The sequence below is a fragment of the Scophthalmus maximus genome, chromosome 20 (genome assembly GCF_022379125.1).
Source record: "Scophthalmus maximus strain ysfricsl-2021 chromosome 20, ASM2237912v1, whole genome shotgun sequence".
Taxonomy (NCBI): Eukaryota; Metazoa; Chordata; class Actinopteri; order Pleuronectiformes; family Scophthalmidae; genus Scophthalmus; species Scophthalmus maximus.
The window spans coordinates 5,315,138-5,337,091 of NC_061534.1; positions in this window are offsets into that span (position 1 = coordinate 5,315,138).

A 21,954-nucleotide genomic window follows, 5' to 3' on the forward strand; every position below is an offset into this window, starting at 1 on the left:
AAACGGCTCCGTCCGTGGTCATGGGATTATTATCACTGTCAGTGAATTCAGTGCACCAGGACAAACTGGACAAAAGCCTTGACTGAGACAGTTAAACAGTAAACAGTTGTCTTTTAAAATGTGCCCATAAAGGAACTCAGAACAAAGTATAGCTTCACCGCTGGGTCCAGACACAAACAGCAGCCGGCTCTGCAGCTGTGGATGAGTCTGCTCTTTGTCTGCTTCCTCTTGTACACAGCTAAATCCTCATGTTGTAGCATCACGATCCTTCACAGCGTGTTCAATTAATTTATAGTCATGAGATCGTAAAACTGTAACATGTCGTTTGATGATTTTATAATGGCATCTCGGCGTTTAACTCGATTTCCCCTTCAATCCTCCCTTTCACTTTTCTCAACGCAGATCGCTCTCTCTCTCTCGTTCTTCTCTCCGTTTGCCTTGGTCTCACCCTCGCAGTCGGTCTGTCTTTTCTATCCCCCCCCCCCTCATGTTTTTCACGGTGCAGTGAGATGCTTTGAATCTGGCTGATATTCCTGTGGCTTACCCTGCTGACACCTCCCACGCACCTTGTGCATATACGCACGCAGACATTCATTACATACATGCACAAATTCATTCCTCCCTCACCTCACCTAGAAAACGTACATTCAGAATCCCTGTGACCCTTCCGTGACCCTCCTTTGTCGGCCTCAAGCGATGCATCAATTTAGCAGCAGATCTGAAGTATCACCTCCTTCACAGTATTTATAATAAACATTGTTTGCCGAGCGCAGCCATATAACTGTAGGTGCAAAGCCAGGTTGTTGTTGTTGGTGGTGGTGGTGGTGGGGGTGTATTGTCGACGTGTAGGGGTCTGATCAGCACTGACAGCGGGTGTGGAGGTGGATCTGGGATGCCAGGAACTGTTGTTGTCTCCCGGAGGTGTCGTCGCCTTAATTCTATAAAATGTCTGCGGAGAAAAGAGCAAGAAATAAAAAGGAATCCACCCCCGAATTTATAATCTCGCTTTGGTTTCGGTGCCCTTGGTGGTCGGTAAAATGAGTAGATGAGGTCGCGTCGGCCTGAGTTGTTCCCAGGTTTGTTAAAGTTTGATAAAATTAGAGACAATCTCAGAGGGAAGGTTTGGTGCGATCAGATGTGATGGTGCCGTCGGGCGGCATAACAGTCAGCTGGGACTGTTTTTTGTCTGCCCACTCGTGACAGTCGGGGAGAGAATGGGACACAAAGGTCCTAGGGGGTCAGCGGAGTGCGTGCACACACACACACAAACACACAAACACACAAGCACAATGCCATGCTGACATCGGGGGAGACGTAAAGTACAGCAGTCAGGTCGCCGGCGCCATCGCCGGGCTGACATATGGAGACAAACAACCATCCACACTCACATTCACACCCACAGCGCAGACCAAATTTAGAGTCGCGTCTCTCTGTACTGTGGGAGAGAAAACCAGAGTGCCCAGAGAAAATCCAAGATGTGCATCTAGAAAGTTTGGCGAAGGTGAAACAACGTATAGGTGGGGGGGGGGGTTGTTCAGCCTCGGCAGAGGTCGGCGCTCTGCCAGCGTTCTCGTTTTTGCTTTTGAAAGCGCGATGAAAATTGCAATTTGAATTTCTCAACTCATACGGACCAGTGCTGATATATATATATATATATATATATATATATATATATATATATATATTTACACAACAACACAATTGAGTGTGAGCGATAGTCTCATTTGCTTCTTTAAGTTGATCGTCTTTTCTTACTTCCCTCAATCCGTTCGCCCTCTGGTGTCAAAGACGTAGTGTCAGCGATCCACGTTGGCAATTTCAAGGAAGAACCCCTTGCATTTTCTGAATCAAAGATATATATATATATATATTTTTTTTAAGCAACTCTAGTGGGGTTTTGTTGCAAAAATACTCCGTAATCTTTGTTGACGTTGTTTCTAAAATGAAGTCACAGAAAATACAAACCTACAGTGGCAAAATGCAAGAAAAAAAACGTGTTGATTAACACAAACACGACGCTTCTCAAGTATTATGTTTGCTTCTGATCCCTTCTGATGGGCCAGACTGCCCCTGGGGAGAAAATCAGCCTCGAGATATAGTTGACCCCCCCTCAAAACACACACACACACACACACACGCACACACACACACACACACACACACACACACACACTGCACCCCCATTCCCCCAAAGTAATCAGCTTTAGGGGCTTGACCAGCTGGCCTCTCGTACAAGGAAATGCCTGTGACATTGCAACGCATTAGGCCTCCACATTTACAGTAATTCCTATGCCGTGTGTGTGTGCTTCCCTCTGTATTTCAGTTCAAATTCCGAGTCAAATTAACTGACCAAAGAACCAACAGCAACATTTACAAACCTGATCACAGGTCATCCATTGACGACGATAGACTCTCTTCACGGTGGACATTTGGGCACCTCGTCGCAGGACAAGCATACGTCTAATTACTCGGGATGAATGATGGCTTCATTCCACGTAGATGTCCCAATTCCAGGGCCCTAGCTATTGTGCATGCCGGCTCGCTGGCATGGCTCGCTGGAGCGCTTGAATGAAAAAGAAACGGCCGCTACCGATGTTGTTGGCTACACCTCGCTTTTTTCCCTGACAAATAAAAATATCTGCGACGATATTGGGGTTTTTATTCCCCTTGCGGTGTTCCTCCGATTGGGGAGGACGGACAAGGACACGTCAAATCACTGTCCGATCACCGCTGGCTGGGCTCAGATGAGGAGAAAGGAGACGGACTGGGAGATGGTGTCAACCACATCTGTTCAAGTCTCGCGCGGCCCCCGTTTCCACCAACGGGGAACCGGTTATTGAACAACGGAGGAACAGAATCTATCGATTGCAGCGAGATGGCGCGGCCAATCGCTATTGTCCGCTATTGCACATATTTGTTCTAGCTCCGAATAAAACTGCCAAAAGGTTGGTTCACAAACCAGAACGGAGCTCGTTCCCTACTGGTGGAAAAAGGGGCTACTGGTAAATACCCGCCTTGTAAGTCTATGGCTGCATCCATACTCCTACGTATAAAGCATCTCCATATTGGTTACCACAGAAGATACAACAAACAAGAAACAACGGTCATGAAAAGTAAGAACGGGGATTTCTTTACTTGGACCAACGATGAGGTGGAACTAGTACTTCACCGATGATCAAGAACCAATCAGGAAGCGAATGCGCGTGACTTCGTCATCATTTCCAAACGTCTCCGTTTTTGACCGCTCATTCTACAACGCAGCCCCGGAGTTTACAGACTAAAACAAGGCGAGCAGTGTTTCCACACGCCTTCGTTTTAGGCGCCAGAAAACTCCTGAATGCCGTGGAGGGCCGGAGTCAAAACTCTGTCCGACGTCGACGTCTGGATGCAGCCTACGACTCTGCAGCAACAGTTCGGCTGCTTTGAGAAGTGCACAACTCTTACGGCATCACACCGAGTGTGTCTACACTGTGATGTGCCCGCAGAGCACCACGATGTGGATTCCGGGAGAGAGGACAGATTCATGCAAGTCCGTCTCTTCCCTCCGTCATCTCGCTCCACTTCACAACCGGCCGGCTTCCGCTTTGTCCGCTTGTACCGAACTGCTTGACAAGTCATCAAACAAAGTTCTGCTTTCTTCAGATTCGCTGGCCTTTTTTTGACCCTGAAACATGGAGCTCTTGTTTTGGGCCTATAAAAGAAGGGAAAAGCACACATAGAAACACACTTACACACACACACACACACACACACACACACACAACCCCATGGGCATCGTTAAGCCCTGCTTAGCAGCTCAGCGAGGCTGGCAGGCAGCGCCGCTGATATTCTCTCTCTATTTTGGCTGCTCCCCTCTGCACGCTGCTCCAAATCCTACTGCTCTCTTTTCACACATTTTATCTCCCAACTCAGGACCCGCAGAACATCTATATATATATATATATATATATATATATATATATGTATATACACTTTATATGTGGGAAGAAGAAAAAAAAATAGCGCGTAGGGGCCGAGGGATAACCTCCTCTCTAAGTGCAATCCGTTGAGAAAAAACAATGCCAGAGGGGTCGAAGAGGAGCCGGGGCATAAATACTCAGAAACAAAGTGCTTTGATTTACATCCCTCCTCCCATTTGCAACGACGGAAACGCTGACTCTTTTCTCGCCCAGTTTCTCTGCTGGTACAAGCGCTTCATGATCCATGTTTCAAAGGTAACATTAGAGTAGACATAAGCATAAAGACGATGACATTTTGGTTTCTTACCTTCATCAGTTCGATCCCTGTTGTTTGTGTGGTTTTCATCTGCATCTCAGTTTCACTCATCGCAAATGTGTGTAGAAGTGTAAATAATGTGAGGTTAAAGTGTGTGTTAGAGCACAAAAGCACTAAAACCACAACGCATTGAGTAAATGGCTGCTACACCGCTCATTACCTTTCATAAAGAACGCGTTGGCAGGAAAAAATGATGCCGATTCTTGTTTGTTCACTTCAGTTTGACAAAATAACAAACAACATATAAAACAATGGACCTCCTGCGCTGGATTAAACAAATTTAAAATACGCCACTCAATCCTGCTACATGGTTGATGGACAAGTGGGATCAAACTGCCGCTTCTCACCCGTCGTCGCTGAACATTTACCAGGCACAAATCCCTTTTTCTTTTTTTACATTTCAGGGATGCACGAACCATGCTTCGGCGTTCACGCGACGCGGGGCCTGCGGTTTCGTTTAAACAGAAAGTCAGCTTGGAGAGAGAGAGAGAGATGAGAGGTGCTACAGAATTCTGAGTTTACCACAGTTCAGAGCGGCCATTTTGGAGTTATATAACACAACTCCCCCCCTCACCCCTCCCCTCCTCCTCCTCCTTTACCCCAACACTTTGGCATCTTTTTCAATCGATTGCTTCCATTTCCCAAAGGCATGCCCTGCTCCCCCCCTCCCCCCCATCCTTTTTTATCTGTTTCATCCTTTTTGTCTCCCCCAGTCTACCCCCTCCTCTCAGTCAGCCTTCCCCCACATCCATCCCTGCACTTTTTTCTGTCACTTTGCTTTTTTGTACACCCTCAGCTTTTTCTCCAGTAACAGAGAGAGTACGTTCTTGCCCCCCCCCCCCCCCCCCCCCACAGTATGGTTTTTGCTTTGGCACTGAGCATTCTCATTTTTTCTCTTTCCCCTTCGTCGTGTCTTTTGCTAAACATGAATGTTTCTGCAAATCAAGCTGTTAAGTATTATTCAAAGTGGACATGAATTCTTTTTTGGTGTCAACTCGTCATCACGATGTTAAAATGAATTGCACAGTGTAATGGCGATAGAAAAATGACAGCATCCACATTAATATTGGTCCCTTAAAAGCCTTGTTTTCACCATTTTAATCCCTTGGCCACTGGGACAACAACCCCAAAAACAAGAAAGCTGTTGACGGAGGAACAAAAGCAGTCGAAGGCCGAGAGTGATTGAAAAAGAGATCAAACCAAAGTGAACCTCAGGCGGACATTCGCTCCGTGTAGATAGCTCCGGGACTTGAGAGGATTCAAAAATGACACGCGGTTTGTTTTCTTTCTATTAGAACAGTAAGTAACACATCAAGCCTACTTATTAATACTACCTGATGTTAACCATGAGGTTATTTGTTGCCGCTAGTTAACGCTAGGAGCCAAAAATCGAAGTAGGAGCTTCAGTGTACAAACTTCTTTTCTTCTCCTCCGTTATCTCCAACTTCCTCAGGAGGAAAAGTACCTGCGTCCTTACAGGCGTCTTCCAACTCCAGCGTCTTTAACGACGGTGACCAAACAAAAATACCACCTGGAACCACTAGGGGGCACGAAATTGGTCTGTTGCCACTTTAATCATAACTGATCGGATCGGTGGCTAATGCTGTTAAAAAAATGACACCAGTGGCAAATCCGAAATTCCATTAAAGCTAAATCCTGAATGAGAGTTGTGATGACACTCATCCTCCCCCCCATACACACACACACACACACACACACACACAACGGCTTCAGGGCAATTCAATCAATCATTTGTCCAGTTCAATGGCGTCGGCCGAAAATGTGGACATCTCGTGCTCCGTCCGTACGTCACCCGTCTTCCTCTGGGCAAAAACAAAGGCGACTTTCCTTTTCCCCCAGATACAGTTGTCTCCAACACAATGTCTCACCGGACAATATTACGGGCCTCAATCAAAGTACACATATTGTTATGCCAATGATATGAAGTCAAAGGCACATTGCAAATGATGCAAACCTTCTAATCAACAAGCTACAAAAGTATGATATAACACATCCTGCCATAGCAATAGTAATAGAGTAGAGTAAAACTGCCTGAAGTCATTTTCCTATTTGAGTATTCGTTGACTAATTGGAAGTCAATATTCTGACGAATTGTCATAAGTCAAATCAATGTAACCCCTCCCCCCCCTCGCGCCACATGAGATAGTTGTTCACGAAGCTCAAACTCGAACTACAGTGTCCTCATATAGGCTGTTTCCTCCTCACATCTCCTCCCGCTGAGATGGGAACCAACCCGCCTGCCCGCATGAGCACATGCTGCTTAATTTGAGGGCTACACGTGAAAATAAACGGGTTCCTATAGAGCGATAACAGACTGGATGCGCTGTGCGTGGAAGGATATAAAGCAGGGAGAGTATAGATAAAAAGTTTCCTTGGGATATGTAATACTTGACGTCTTCTTAAACAATCAGGAAAACAGTTATATTCCCGTCCCATTTTCATGTTTGTGTGTATGAAGATCTTGTCTCGGCATGGGGGATGAAAAAGAATTGAGCTGAACAGCTGTCACTGCCGATTGAGCGAGATAACCCTCATTCAAACCGCCCACACATTCAGTTCTATTTTGTGCGTCTCCGTGACTCACTTTCCCACGTAACACCTAACGCTGATTATACTCAAAGAAAGCCTCGCCATCCATCATAAGCCGCGAGACAACTTGAGGACTTCTCCATAGACGTTTCACGTGCACCTCCGAGCAGATGTGTGCACTTTCATAATGTGATGCTAATGTAATAGTAAAAATCTTGTTTCCCTACGTTGGCTGATTTGCAAAAGACACAGGCAAACAGCTCCCTACTGTTGTGATTGAATTAGATTCATATCACATCGCTCGGATCAAATCTTCTTTCGGCATCCATCATATACAGCGCACGGTGGAATCGAATAATGTGGAGATGACATAATGTCCAAGAACATAACGCTTTGTGTAATTACAAAAACAAAATGCTACTAGAACCTTTTCCATAGCAATTGGAAGCAACATCATACCAACATTTCCTGTCTAAAGTGAAGTATGGCCTTTTTTTTCTGGGGCCCCATCCAAGTAATCGTCTTCATTTGGTGCATGCACATTAAAAAATAATAATAATTAGCATATCATGACACTGAGCTTGTTTTTTAAGACCAGACTTAATTAAATCCACGATAAAAAGAAATGAAGGACTGGGCTTGTTGTGAAGAAGGTCATCAAATCAAATCTTCAGACAGGAAGTGACATGGGCCTCCGCTCATTCAGAAATTAAAATGTCAGTCGTGAACATGCATGTTGCACTGTCTGTATTGTATTGTTTTCCCCATGAATCATGACATCATATCGCCATCAGCCATTTGTCCAATAGAAAAAAAACAACTCAGAAAAGGAAATGTCATCAGACGTCACACCAAGTCTGACGGAAAAATGAAAGAGTGAACGCATGAAATTTCCCTTCAGAAGGCGAACGGGCCAAACTGCAATGTGGCGTTCGCGTCGTGCAGAGAGCCACCTGAGTACAACAGGCTCAAATTTGCCACAGTCTGGGATTTAACTGAGCTCCTATGCCGGGGATTGTCTGACGTATCCACGAGGGAGCCATATTTTTCTGTACCTTGCAAAATTGATTCACCGCGGCGCTATTGTATAGCAAAATAAAATGGAGCCGGTAATGAAGGCAGCTTTAGCCGGGTCAGGGGCTACCTTTCCCTGCAGATTTACTCCTTACGTTTTCTTTTTTCACATATTGCATGATAGATTTTTCATTTTTTTTTGCTTTACACATTCATTATTTAAATCTACCTTACACTGCCCAAAAAATAAGAAGGGCAAAGGCATTTAGCGCAGTATTCCACCGCTCAGACTGAACTGCATTTAATTTGCCAAAGTGATGTGAAACTATTAAACCTGTTCTTGAACTAAAACGGGACAAGGGAATGCAGATGTGCGCGAGCCAGGACATCGGAATCCAATCTTCTGAGCAGCATGTACGAAAGGCATTTGCTCTCGCTAGGTAGCGGCGGCGGAGGCAGCGGTTCCAATGCCAGCTTAGAGGAGGACCCGTACACACCCTGTGCCGGTGTCGCCGCCTGATGCCCGCGGACGCAGATGGTTTGGTGACTGTGTGCTGGCTGCCAGGCGGGAGCTGGCGCAGCTGGTAGACACTGCAGAAGGTCTCTAATAACAGCTTGTGTATGGGCTCGCTGGATGCTCACGGCGCATCACCGAGAAATTAAGCCCGTTGCGCTCAATAGGTCATTCATTACTGTGCCGTTTACGTCTTTTGGCGTTCAGTTGCTCTGCGAGTGAGCCGGAGAAACTGCCCTGTGTCACATGACGAAATGGGTTTATTTCCTAAGGTGAGAATTTGTCCCTGACACTCAAACTTTGTCGTCAGACTTAACATATATATATATATATATATATAAAAAAAAAAATCAGGAGTTTCTCCTCCTGAACAATGGAAATTGCTTCGAATGGCTGCTTCGTTGCCAAGGATGCTCGAAGGTCAACGTAGAAATAATTTTCATGTTTCAGATGTTGTCCATTTGCCATATGCCGTAACACACTAAATCACCCCGTATTTTATGTTAAATGCAGCTGCGTGGGATGCAAAATACATTTTGACTTAAAAAAAAAGCCGACGTTACGACGCCGTCCCCGCCTCATCGGGCCTCGCCGTTCGCCAGCCAGGGGAGCGGGGGCACAGCTGGCGACGCGGCAGCGGTGCCGGGAGAACAGCTTGCAGACAGACATATAGGACAGCGATGAGCAGGGACATAAAAAGGCCTTATGGCTTTATGTTTCTTTCATGTGCTCATGAGACACCGCGGCCAAACATGTCGAAACCACTCATTTCAGTCGAAGGTTTAAAAAAAACAACAATCTCCATTTACCCAGACGAAGGAAACGGAATTTCGTAGACCTGGTGAAGTTGTTGAAGGCACAAATCAAATCACGATGCATGAACGAATGAATTCCTCTGCTCCTCGTCAAGGGGTCATTGGTTGCTAACTGACTATGGGCTGATTCGTGCTCAAGAATAGATACGTATACACAGACGGACGGAACCTCCTGTCCTTATTTTCCTGCGTTCATTTGGTCGGATAGGAGGAAATGGAGCAGCCCCGACGGATATCGCGCGGGGCAGTGAAGCCAATATCTCAAGCGATGCCGACAACAACAACAACAACAACGATAACAACAATGGCGGCGTTTCTTGAGGAGAGACCTCTCAAGTTGGTAAGGAACTACAAACATCGCCACCACAGGCGCCTACAACGTGGCTGCCTCTGCCATCTTCAGAAGTCCTTCCACAGTCGCCATGTTTGTTGGCGTCAGAAACTCCAGGCTGTGCGCGGCCCTCTAGTGGATTTCTTGCTCGACAACCGCGCCGACGTGAAGGACGCATGGAAGTATGAGAGCAGTGGCGGTTACATCGCTTTACGTGCGTGCAGGCAGCATAAATGGGCCTTAATACTGGTAGAAAAGAGTTGGCTAATGAGCTTGCCTTCCAATTTACCATCCAGCTTTTTCCTCAATAAGTAATAAAAACAACAAAGTTTAGAAAATGGATGAATGGACCCACTCACTCTAATTCAGGATTCAAGTTGGATTGGAGTGAATCCCAGTTTGCATTGGACAGACGACAAACGAGCACTTAATTATAGACCTCAACATGAGGAGTTTAATTTAGCACTAACTTCCCACATCTTCACAGAAAGAGAGAGAGAGAAAAAAAGAGGATTAAATGCCTCGGAGCATCTGATCATTTTCTTATGTGACAAATGTATTCCGTCAAAATGCAATAAAAAAAAGGGGCAATTACACCGAAACAAATGATCTGTGCTGTTCCAGCAACACAATGACATGATGGACAGACAAGGGACGTTAAATCAATATCATAAACCGTGACAATCGATGTTGTAATGACAAAACTGTCACTATTGTCTCAATACAAATTGGCTAGTTGTAAAAAAAAAAGAAGGCATTTGGATGTAGAAATTATCGTTGCTAATGTGTAATTCAAAGAAATGCAATATATTTTAAAAGTGATACTCTTGGTTGCATGCGTTTGTTATCTAATCAGATTTAAAAAGGATGATGCTTGTAAGTTCAGTTATTGACTTGTGATAATCAGATTCAGGGTTGTATTGTGTTTTGTTGTCTGCACAGCGTGGAAAGTAACTCGTCATGATTCAGATTTGCCAAAATGTAATGCCAACAATTAAGCCATTGGATAAAAACACAGAGGTCTGGATATGTTTACGTTCAATCCCCAATAACTATTTATTAGTTTTTACCAGATTAGGGACCTGTATGATGTGTATGCAATTATTTCTCAGACAGTTGTACATACCACTTTAATTTAATATGGACCTTTAATTTAATATGGACCTCCTCCCATTACACGCATACATTATTTTTTCTAATAGTAACGTCAAGCGACGATATTAATCCCAAGTATGCCCATATATCATCATCACTCATGAGTTTAAACGTTGCTCCGCTAATCATCCAGACAGATATAACACATATACCCTGACACATCCTACATTTCATCACGATTATATTTAACTTGTGTGTGTGTGTGTGTGTAAACTCAAACTCTTCACAAAACGAATCACACCACGTTCAGTTGTCATCGTCTGTCAACCAGCCACTCTGCCACAAACAGCATATACGCAACCAACAAACACGAGCGGAGGGAAATTAAAGCTTCAAAGGAGTAAATGCAGAGGGGAGTTGAAGATGAGCGAGAACCCCCCCCCCCCCCTGCTGTAATGACCCCCTGGTGGTTGTCACATCTAGTTAGTCGTGCCACCGTGACAGCTTTGTTATGCGCTTCTGCGTTTATGTGCACGAATTCTCTGTATGCGAGACGGACGCGTTTCAGTGAATATTTCACAGTCTGATTATGCCCAAGGAGTCTGTGGATGGTTTTTTTGTTGACTTGGTGCATACCTGCACCTGCATACGTGCGTAAATATGAATGCGGTGAGCATATGGATACATTTGCACCAGAATAAAAGTAGGTATCATGCGTCTGTACGTGTATGACAGCCACATGCTGTTTATCCTGGTGATGCAGCTCTATCCAGTTGGGGGCACTGAGGCTTTCTTTTCCTAACCAGAGGATCACAGACAATACACATTCTCTTCCCCATAATCCCTCCGTTTCTGAAGGGAGGAGAGGGAAAGCGGACAGAGTGTCAGACACAGGAAAAGAAAGCCAAGAAAAAAAAGAGAGAGAGAGAGAGAGACAGAGAGGGAGCGATATGAAAAGAGGAGGGGAGAATGGAGAGGAGGCAGAGGTGCAAGAAAGGAAATGAAACACTCCGATAATGAGATGATGGAGAGAATGCTGAATTAGATTAAGACACAGAGTGAGGGGGATGAGATTAGGAGCCAAACAGAAACAAGGGAGGAAGAAAGGGAGGATAAAACAAGGGGGATAAATGGAGAAGAAGAAAAAAAAAAGGAAAAGGGAACAAAGGAAACAGAGGTGTGAGGTAATGAGGTAGGACAGACTGTATGGTTAATGACGGGGGGGCATGAAGAGCAGAGAGAGGAACAGAAACAGGTTTCAGCTAACGGAAGAGATAACGGAGCGGTACAAGGTGGAGATGGAGAAGAGAAAAAAAAGTCACAGGGTTTGGTGACAGCTTCACTAAGGGTTTTGTGAACGTGTACTCATCACTCTGCCAGCGGTAACATGCGCACACACACACACACGCACGCACGCACGCACGCACACACACGCACACACACACACACACACACACACACACACACACACACACACACACACGCACACGCACACGCACACACACACACACACACACACACACACACAGTGTGCACACTGCCAGACGAGGGAATACTGCTGCACAGGAAGTGTGATGTCAGTTGACCCCAATATAAACAAAGAGTGACACACAGACAGACACACACACACACACACACACACACACACACACATGCGCGCACATGTAGAAAAAATACACGCAAACACCCTCGGGGCATTTGGCAGAGCCGGTGCTTCAAATTGCAAACAGCCCGATACAGGAAACAACTAACAACGATTAGTGTGCCTCGACACACACACACACGCACACACACACAAACACACACACACACACACACACACGTTAACACACCCGGTGACACATGCACACAGAGAGGCAAGGAGATATTTCTGATGACTGAGTCATCATCTGAAATCCTGCACAAAGTTTTTTTCTCTGAGGGGAGGTTTCAACCTGGGGGGGGGGGGTGGGGAAGAGAGAGAAAGAAGTGGAAACAGACAACAGCGAAAGATAAAGCGAGCAGATAATGCAGTAACTCCGGTGATGCGATGATTCAAGGCAACTGTCCTGTGAAGAACAATGTTTCTTAACAGGATCATCTTTAAAAAAAAAGAAAAGGAAGAAGATGTATTTATTGTTACGTGACTTTTCAAGGGTAACGGATCAGTTCTCTCAAATGTGTCATCAGTCGCTTTGAGAGCGACACGCGTCTCATGTTACCGACACACTGACTGCACAGAATGATATTTCATCATTCATTCTCTTTTTTCTTAAATTCAATATTACCGACATTCTCTCGGTATCTACAACTGCACGTGCAGAATTTTTCTCACGGCACTGATTTACTCTTCGACTTGTCGTCCCGTGTGCATGGCGTCATTTTGTTCCCACCGAAAGCGTCAGCCAATTTAATGTGATGTGATAATGTTCCGCATGTGGTAACGACAATAGAAAAAAAGCAGTAAATCAAACTCCATGTTTGTGAGCTTTCTTAGCAGTTCCTTGTGTCGGAGTCGTTTTTCGGACTTTGCAGCCAGTGGAGTCGCCCCCTGCTGTTCATTCTAGAGAACACGGGCTCCACTTTGGCCCCCGGTGACTATACGTCCATTTTTACATGCAGTCATTGGTCTGTTCATGTCGTCGACATGTTGGAGAGACGTGCTAAGGCGAGGAAGATGCAAGACATTTTTGGCAAGAAAAGAAGACGAAGACGACAGGGAAGCCCAGATACACTTTCTCAGAATTGTTCTACATGATGAAATCAACCCCGAACAACCGTCCTCCGTGGCAGCAGAGTGGCCGTGAGGTGGATGTGGTGGACGGGAGAAGTACAAAGCGCATGAGCGTCACACCAAAAAGCTGCGTAACACATCCACAGTCTCGTCTGTGGTTCGCTTCGGGCAACAAAAGTGGTTGAGGTTTGAGAAAGATTGTGGTTTTGATCGAACATGAATGTCTGAAGTCTCATGTGAACGTTTTTTTTTTCTTCTCTCTGATTCAAACCAGGCCACAGTCTTTCCCCCAACCTCAACCAGACACCGAGAGAGAGTCTAAACAAAACCACTGAAAGATTTAATGATGCTGTAGTAAATACAAGTTGACCTTGTTCTGCAAGATTTAGACATTCAGGAGGAAAATAAATGTGTTGTCTGTGAACATTTTACCGATGGTTCGGCATCACCGTATTTGCGACTCGCCACGTGGGACCCAACATTATCTCAATGCGTAAATAGAAAACATAATCTGGTCGCAACTTTTGTTTCCCTCAGAACATAATTGCTGTTTTGTCGAACAATCCCGTTCGCACATATGCAGGGTGGAGACCCCGCAGCAGAGTTTGGAGGGTGGCCAGGTCGATTTTTCCAACTCACGTCACATTTACAGTCGATCTATTATGGTTGGATGAATGTATATTGCGGCAAGAAACAACTAGTATATAATTCATGCATACACCTCAAACAATGAGAATCCCTATACACTTCCCTAGTTGTCATAAATATGCAATGTCTATTGTTTCTATCTACTGAAAATTGCAGTCTTGTCCTCTATTCTCTGCACATGCTGACAAAATAACAGAATTCAACTGAAGGAGTGGACAGCCCAACTCAGAAGAAGACCTCACCCAAGTCGTCCCATTAAGTGCGACTATTGATCTTCGCATGGGACAGCGTCTCCTGCTATTGATTTTGAATGGGTGAGCTGGTAGCCAGAGGATCCTCTTGAGTTTCAGCTGAGTGCAAATCTGAGGGTTTTAAGTAAAGGATGGGAGAAGCAGGGGCTTCTAAAATGACACGAGAGAACTAAAAGTGAAGGTGGAACTTTGTGTGGTGACCCTGGGCGCCCTCTGAGTCATCATGTGACCTTAAAGAACAATTCGTGACCCGCGATGACCCCCGATGCCTCTCTTACGGGGAATGTCCATACTGTTAGTTCGCTCTCTGTGGATTTGTTGATAGCATCCGAGGAGGAAAGCTTTTTAAAATGTTTTACCAAAAGTGACAGCCAGTGTCGCCCATAGAGTTTTTTTTGGAGTTTAAACACAAACCACAAAATCCTACACTGAACTTACAACAAATCCAATCGAGACTGTCCTCCCGTTAGTGCAAGCAGCTTATGATGACCCATAATTACATTTTATTGCCAAGTGGCATCTAGAGGTCGTGGTAGACATTCATCAGTGTGTGACAAGGCTCTCTAGTGGCTGTACAGTAGTAAAAATGACAGGAGCAGAGGAAAGGAGGAAGCAAGGTGACATTGTTAAATTATACAGCATTTAAAAAACCTGTCGTCAGTGTTTTCATTAACGATGACAGATTGTGCAGCAAACCCGACCATTTGCTTATTATTGAAACTATTAAAAAGGTACTTATTATAACCCCAAAACAATATTTTCCTAAATGTTTGTCATGACTGTACCTACACGTTCAAAAAAAAATAAAAGTTTGGGGCATTTCTATTTCCTCTGGGTCGTATCAGAGAGTACAGGGACACATGACCTATATGGCGGACATTGGCTAGACTGTTAATGAGATTCTGAATTTATCAATAACATTAAATCAACCGTCTATAAATGTTTATTATACGAGTTGCATTTCAGAGACAGAAACCACATGACCGCTAGGTTTTTCATGTTTTGCGATATATTTAGGAAAACTACAGTTTCAAAATGAAAAGGCACTCAATATTAAGTTCTGCATCATGTTTTCCAATTTGTTTTAATGCATCAACGATGAGCTAAATGCCTCGCAGGCTTATTGATCACGGTGACTCTTTATTCTGTGCGCTGTAATCACATCGTCATCTGGAGACGCCGTCAGACGGTCGGAGAACTGCTGGAAATATTACCTGTAATTTACACTGTAATACGAGAGAGAAACACGGCGCGCTCTCCCTAAGTGCCTCGCCGTGTCTCAGACGCACATTAATATCAGAAAATACGGCGACAGCGGAGAAAACGTTCAAATGCAAAAAGACACTGAGCATCGAGTCAATTACAACAACAAAAAAAAGTACACATACACACACCCTTTTCTCCGAAAGAGATGTGGAGTAAAGAAAAATGAAAAGTAAACCGGTCAATCAGGAAGCTTTTGGAAACCACAGAGATGTGCTCATGGGATTTTCAGTGGGATTTGAGCGAAGGTTGGTGAGATGAGAATAAAACAAAATAGATGATGTAATGTGCCCAAGTGACAACATAAGGTGGCATGATGTCATCACGGTGCATTTAGAAGTTGGTCAACAGAGTATTTTTGGAAAATAGTTGTTGTACATTTCTATCTATGTACGTAATTCTTTACACAAAAGAAAGTGAAAACTTTTGCTCACTTTTGACATCCAGAGACAAGTCAGGTATGAAGAAAACAGCAGCATGTGCCGGTTGGATAGGTACAGTTAAATATTATAATTTACTATAATATTACTGTATTACTTCTATTCTACTATTTTATTTTTGCAAGTGAATTTCAAGAAAGCAATGTACTTTTGTCTTTTTCAGGTAGGGGGTGATGATTGCTAATACGTTGTCTGTTAATGTTCAGAAAGAGAAATTAAATTTAGATCATTTTTGTAGCATAGCTCGGCTCCTTTACAAACTTATGCATTATAACGTAGCAAATGGTGTCCGTCAACAAAACATTTTTTGGTATATGCGCAGTATGTACACCTTAACGAATTTTTATCTTGATTTTAATAGTTTTTCCAGTGTGGTTCAATATGGTATATGAATTCATATGTGTACTTTGCGTTGGTCAGCAAGGTGCCCTCTTCAACGTGGAGTGTCACATTCGAGGATGTCTCCATCGGCGATGTGTCTTTCGCCACTTCGTTGTTTTTCCAGTAAACTGCCGTGACTATATGGAAGCAGTTGCCAAGACGCTCAGCCCTGTTCCAACTCTATTCGTGGTCACCTTGTCCTGTCCTACCGTTGTGTACTGTACATGCTTGTGTGCGCCAGCGTTGTGTGTCATTGTCACAATTCAGCATTTTTACTTTTTCTGCCGACAGCTCCCACAGGAATACCTACCCCCACCCAACCCCGTCTTCACCCGTCCCCTCGCTCGCACACACACGCACACACGCACGCACGCACACACACACACACACACACACACACACACGCTCATAGACTATCTCTCAAAAAGTCATTGGAATTCTGACCATGTACTGTACTTTGGGGTCGTGACTTTCTGCTGTGTACATGGCCCAGAGCTCTATAGCAGGGAGAAAGTGTGCAATCTCTCTGTGATCTCTCCCTCTCTCAAACACACACACACACACACATACACACACACACACACACACAAGCAGCTGAATGGTGTTTGAATTTTGATCTTTTCGCTCCCAGCACCCAGAACAGAGGGATCCGCTCCGAACTTTTGTCTCCACGTCTCACCTCTTCAACCAGAGAGCTACACGCCGTCCCCTTCCTCTTCACATTATTCTCTCTCCTTTCTCTCTCTCTCTCTCTCTCTCTCTCGTGTCTTTCAGGTTTCGGCAGCATTAGTCACAGGTGGGAGGACGCCAACCGCGTCTTACAAAACACACACTGCGAATGAGCCAAGCCTCTGAAGAAAAACGAAAACCTCAACTTCCCAACAAAGCGTCGGTTGATAGAAAATCAAGAAGGTCGTCGGGTGAGTTACTGCTTCCATTGAGGACGAGGCTTCCTGAGGTGGATTCTCCTCCTATAGATTCTACAGAACAAAACACGCAGCATGAAGCATTTGTCTCAACCAAGCAGGCGGCACAGTTAAGCTTGAACAAATGCATTTTCCTCTTGCTTTGGTAAAACAAAGGGCCAATGACAAACTTCTCTCTTTGCTGCAGACCCCCCCCCCCCACTGCCTGATAGAGATGTCGGTCACATTGGCTAGACACCATGCAGCCCCCTCCTCTCTCTCTCTCTCTCTCTCTCTCTCTCTCTCTCCTCCGTCTCTCTTTTTCATGCCTCTAATCTCCAAATTTACATCTTTTCTCTCTCTCTGCAGTGAATTTAATCAGACTCTGCAGCATGCACCCCCCCCCCCCCCTTCATTCTGCTGAATTTCTGTTAACCCACATCATGTTGCCTCTCTCCTCTTCCTCTCTCTCACCTCATCCTGACACTCTCTCGGTCTTCATCCTTTTTGTCACCCTGTTTCTCACTTCAGCCCTCTCATCCCTCCTCCTCCTCCTCCTCCTCCTCCTCTCCCCCTCCCCCCGCCCTGCCTGTATCTCACTCTGTCCTAGTTTCCACAGCCTGCGTTATGAATTATGTGCAACTCGCTCGCCTCATGAAAGAATCATCTCGGCCGATGAATAATAGATGCCGAGGAGAATAGAAGTGTAGGTTACAAACTGTGTTTACCCTCACCGCCTCATCTACTTGCCTTATTAATTTCACCATAGTTAAAACAAATTGACGGAGCTCATCAAGCGGCGCACTGGTAAGAAACGGGCTGAAATCTGCCACGGATGGGGAGTGTCACTGGGTCACTGCCACATGCTGCGATATTGATCTTCGTCACACGAGAGACCGACCGAATTCATCAAGTTCCCGGCTTGTTTAAACTGTCACTTGCAGTTTTCCCAAATCGGCTCTATGATGATTTTTTTTGCGTCTGTCCTCCCTGACCATAACAACAACAACGAAACGCAGTTATTCAGATTCATGATAGGTCCAAGTTTTCTCGTCTACAAGACATCCTTTACACTCTTCCAAAGGGAGACTGACTGACTGAAGGACCAAGAGGTGCTGCATTGCATAGATGATGAAACTCACATGCCAAAGTGTCTGTGAGCCGGCCGACCGCAAACCCACATTGCTCCCCTTGGTTATGGCACCACCTTGCACGGCGGCTCTCTGCAATCAAGGCATGAACATTTGAGCGACTTTGGAAAAAAAAACGTTCCGTATAACTTCTGTACATTTGCATGTCATTAAGTGACTGTTTCTCCTTGATTACTTTCGCATACTGCATATAGTTCCTGGGCGCTAATTCCTGCAATCATATGTGGGCAAAAAAAAAAAAAAAAACCCTGACGTGCTGTTAGACATCATATTTTCAATGTATTCTTTATGGCTTATCCAATATATAGGTCATTCAGGATGTGCTCAACATCCTCCGTTGAATATCACAGTAAGTCTTGCATTTTTTCACACAAACAGGACAAGGCTGTTATTATTATTTATAGAAAAATAAAAAATGGATCCAACATGTATACATTCTGAGAGTGGCTGGCGAGCCAGGGAGAAAAAAGAGCCAGGGGTAGAGAGAGTTGTGTGGTAATTATAGATCAAGAGGATGGTAATTCTACTGAGTCTCTATCCCTATGGGGGGGGGGGGGGGGGGGGGGGGGGGGGGGGGGGCAGCACAGAGAGAGAGAGAGAGAGACAGAGAGAGAGGAATGGTTGGTGGTGGGGGACTCAGGGGGAGAGAGAGAGAAAAGAGGCTGAAGGAGAGAAACCGAGAGAAAGTTAGACCACAGGAGAGGAGGAGGAGAAACTGAGGAAGAAGGGGAAGTAGGGGGAAGAGAGACAGGAAAAGGAAGTGAGGGTGAAAAGAGAGAGATTGGAAAATTCAAATAGTCGTTGAGCGATATATCTTCATCTGAAACTACTTTTTAAATAGGTCAGAATTAGCTTTTCCTATCGTCATCCCGACGAAAAAAAAAAAAAAATCTGATAATAAGGATTTTAAATGTGTTCATGATTATAGCAGCTTTCAGACGTGCACTGAAGTCTGGACACTTTCCTGAACTTTTCCGGAGTGGCTGGGTGTGAATGTGAAACTGTTGCTCTGCACGGAACTTTTCATGCAACCTGCAAACCTGGCAACCCTGACCTCATAACCATATGTATGTTAACTACGTATGTTTATCAAGTGCAACAGATAGCTGTTGCTAAGTGTGTATCCAGGATATGACTAATATCTCAAGTTATAAAGTCATAAAGTTTATGTTCGATCTCCGAAACATTATAGAATGAACTATTAATATGATATGTTCACAACCAGTTTGGCCACGCGGGTCAAACAGCTGATGTGGTGTTCATAGATGTAAACTAGGATAAGGACGACTTACCGGTGAGTCTCACTTCTTTAAGCGTCGTGCTCTGCACTATAGCTGAGTTTCACTAGCCCGACTACTCCGGCTGGACCAATTAAATCATATGCACGTACTCGTGATTTCAAAATAGACGAGGAACAGGGAAAGCACAATTCAAATCATTAGCAGCAGAGAGCACTACGAGAGAACACGCTGTGCCCTTAATGGTCACAGTACAAGTGCTGATAATGCAGTGGCATAAAGATTACAGGACGTTTATTGAAGTTTTACAAAGAGACTCCTGCCAGGCTCATGTGGCTTTTCACTCTGGTGCCGCCCCCTTTATCTCCACTTTGCCTTCCAGTTCATCTCATTAATTCAATCACTGCATGTGTCCAGGTTCTTCTAAGGTAGCTCACAATAACAACCTGGCTCTTTTTTCCCACAGGCCGCCCGACTCCCGCTCGCAACCAAACGGCCCGGGAATCTTTGCGGCATCAGGCTCAGACCCCCCCTCAGAGAAAACTTCTCCACTCGTAGTTTTCTGGCCTTGGAAGTCTCCTCAAGAGGCAGAGGAGGCATATTCTGAATCAACTAGTGTCAGAAATGAAACACAATATGTTACATTTTATGCGTCATGTGTAGTTTTACACATTGGCAGGTTGGTGCTTAATTTACATTTCTCAAATGGAGGTGACAAGAAATAATTTCCATTCACAAAGGTTGAGAGGTCCATAGTCAAAGGTCTAGTAACTCACAAATCAATTCTGACAAACGTTTCACTCTGCCCATAAAAGCAACAATCTGCTCTGCCAAAATGAATTCATTTGCGGCTTGTAGAAGTCACTGCTTTGAGACGTTGTCGACATATTCAGTGTCCTCGGCTTCACTGTTTTTCCCGGAATCGTGCGGTAAGAGGAGGTTCGGACACCTCGCGGCGTCCGTCGACTCACCGGGCTCCTCTTGTCATCGCGGAGAAGCGCAAAAAGAGAATAAAAAGCCAAAATTCTGTTTGGTGTCCACTGTGACAGAACCACATCGCCAAATCAGAATGGGAGACAGGAGGGCGATAAATAAGGCACAAGGTGTGAGCCGAGGGTGACAGAGGTGAGTCACGGTGAGACCGACGGGAAAAGCAATCAGTGAGAAAGTAGTGGCACAGAAGGAAAGAGAAGGAGTACAGGAGACACACGGTGCAATAAAAAGACAACAAAAGTAATAGAAAAGGGAAAAGAAAACACAAACAGAGAGAGATGGGCCTCCCTCCTCTCTTGTCTGTTTAAGATATTGAGAGATGTCTCAATATTGACAAAAGCTACAGCGGCACACAGCACAGCCTCCTTGGCTGGAGTCAGGAGGATCCAAGCACCGGCTGCATCCGCACTTAAAAGCTCCGACACCCCATTGATGTTTCCATCCCTCCGAGGATCGACATCAGGACAGAGCTTCAAGTCCTGCTCTTCTTCAAACTGAATATCAAAACTTTTTTTTTTTTTTCCGTATGTGGTCTGAATTTGAAGCGCAGATCTGTGCTTTGCCTCTCCTCCACGGGAGCCACCGGAGTCAGAAAGTCACAGGCATTGTTTTTCGGGCCAAACTTTCAATCGCTTACATTTCACTTTCTATACTTTCAATGGTGGATATCAAAAGCAGGGACGTTTAGACAAATACTGAATTGTTTTTCCTGAAAAAACTTTTTTGAATCAGGAAGTCGTATTGGTAAAGTTTTGTTTTTAAGTTTGAACGTTTGCATATAATTTGCAATAAAGAATTGTGTTTAATTATAGCTGATTTTTTTCAAGTTGCACCTAAAAAAAAATCAGTCGAATGATCAGTGATATATATATATATAGTTCTTAGTATTGATCAAACACCTGTTCACTTGGTGCAACTAGCAGCTGATTTCTTTTCACCTGCTCCCAATGTTCATCCTCGCTTCTCCCCCTTTGACTGGTCAAGGCCTCACCTCTAATCCAATGGCTTCATTAAATGATAAAGAATGGCTTTAATGAGCACCCCCATCCATTCACAGAGAAGTGAGGAAAAACGAATGAAGGGGGGACCTAAAGAAGAAACAAAAGAGAGGACAAATGGATAGAAAGGGAAAGGAGGGGGAAGGATATAGGGTAAAGATAGGGGTACCGAGTGAGAGAAAGATATGGTACAGCTGTAATGAGATTAGTTAATTGAGGCAAATAGTTGTATAAAAGTCAAGATTATAATCCACAAATGAAATTATAATTTCACCATTAATCAATAAGATGCCTAGTAATACCTAACATGTTTGACTAAACTTGAAAGTTTATGTTCAAGAAACTGTCTCTGAACTCAATGAATTAAGCTCAATTTGCG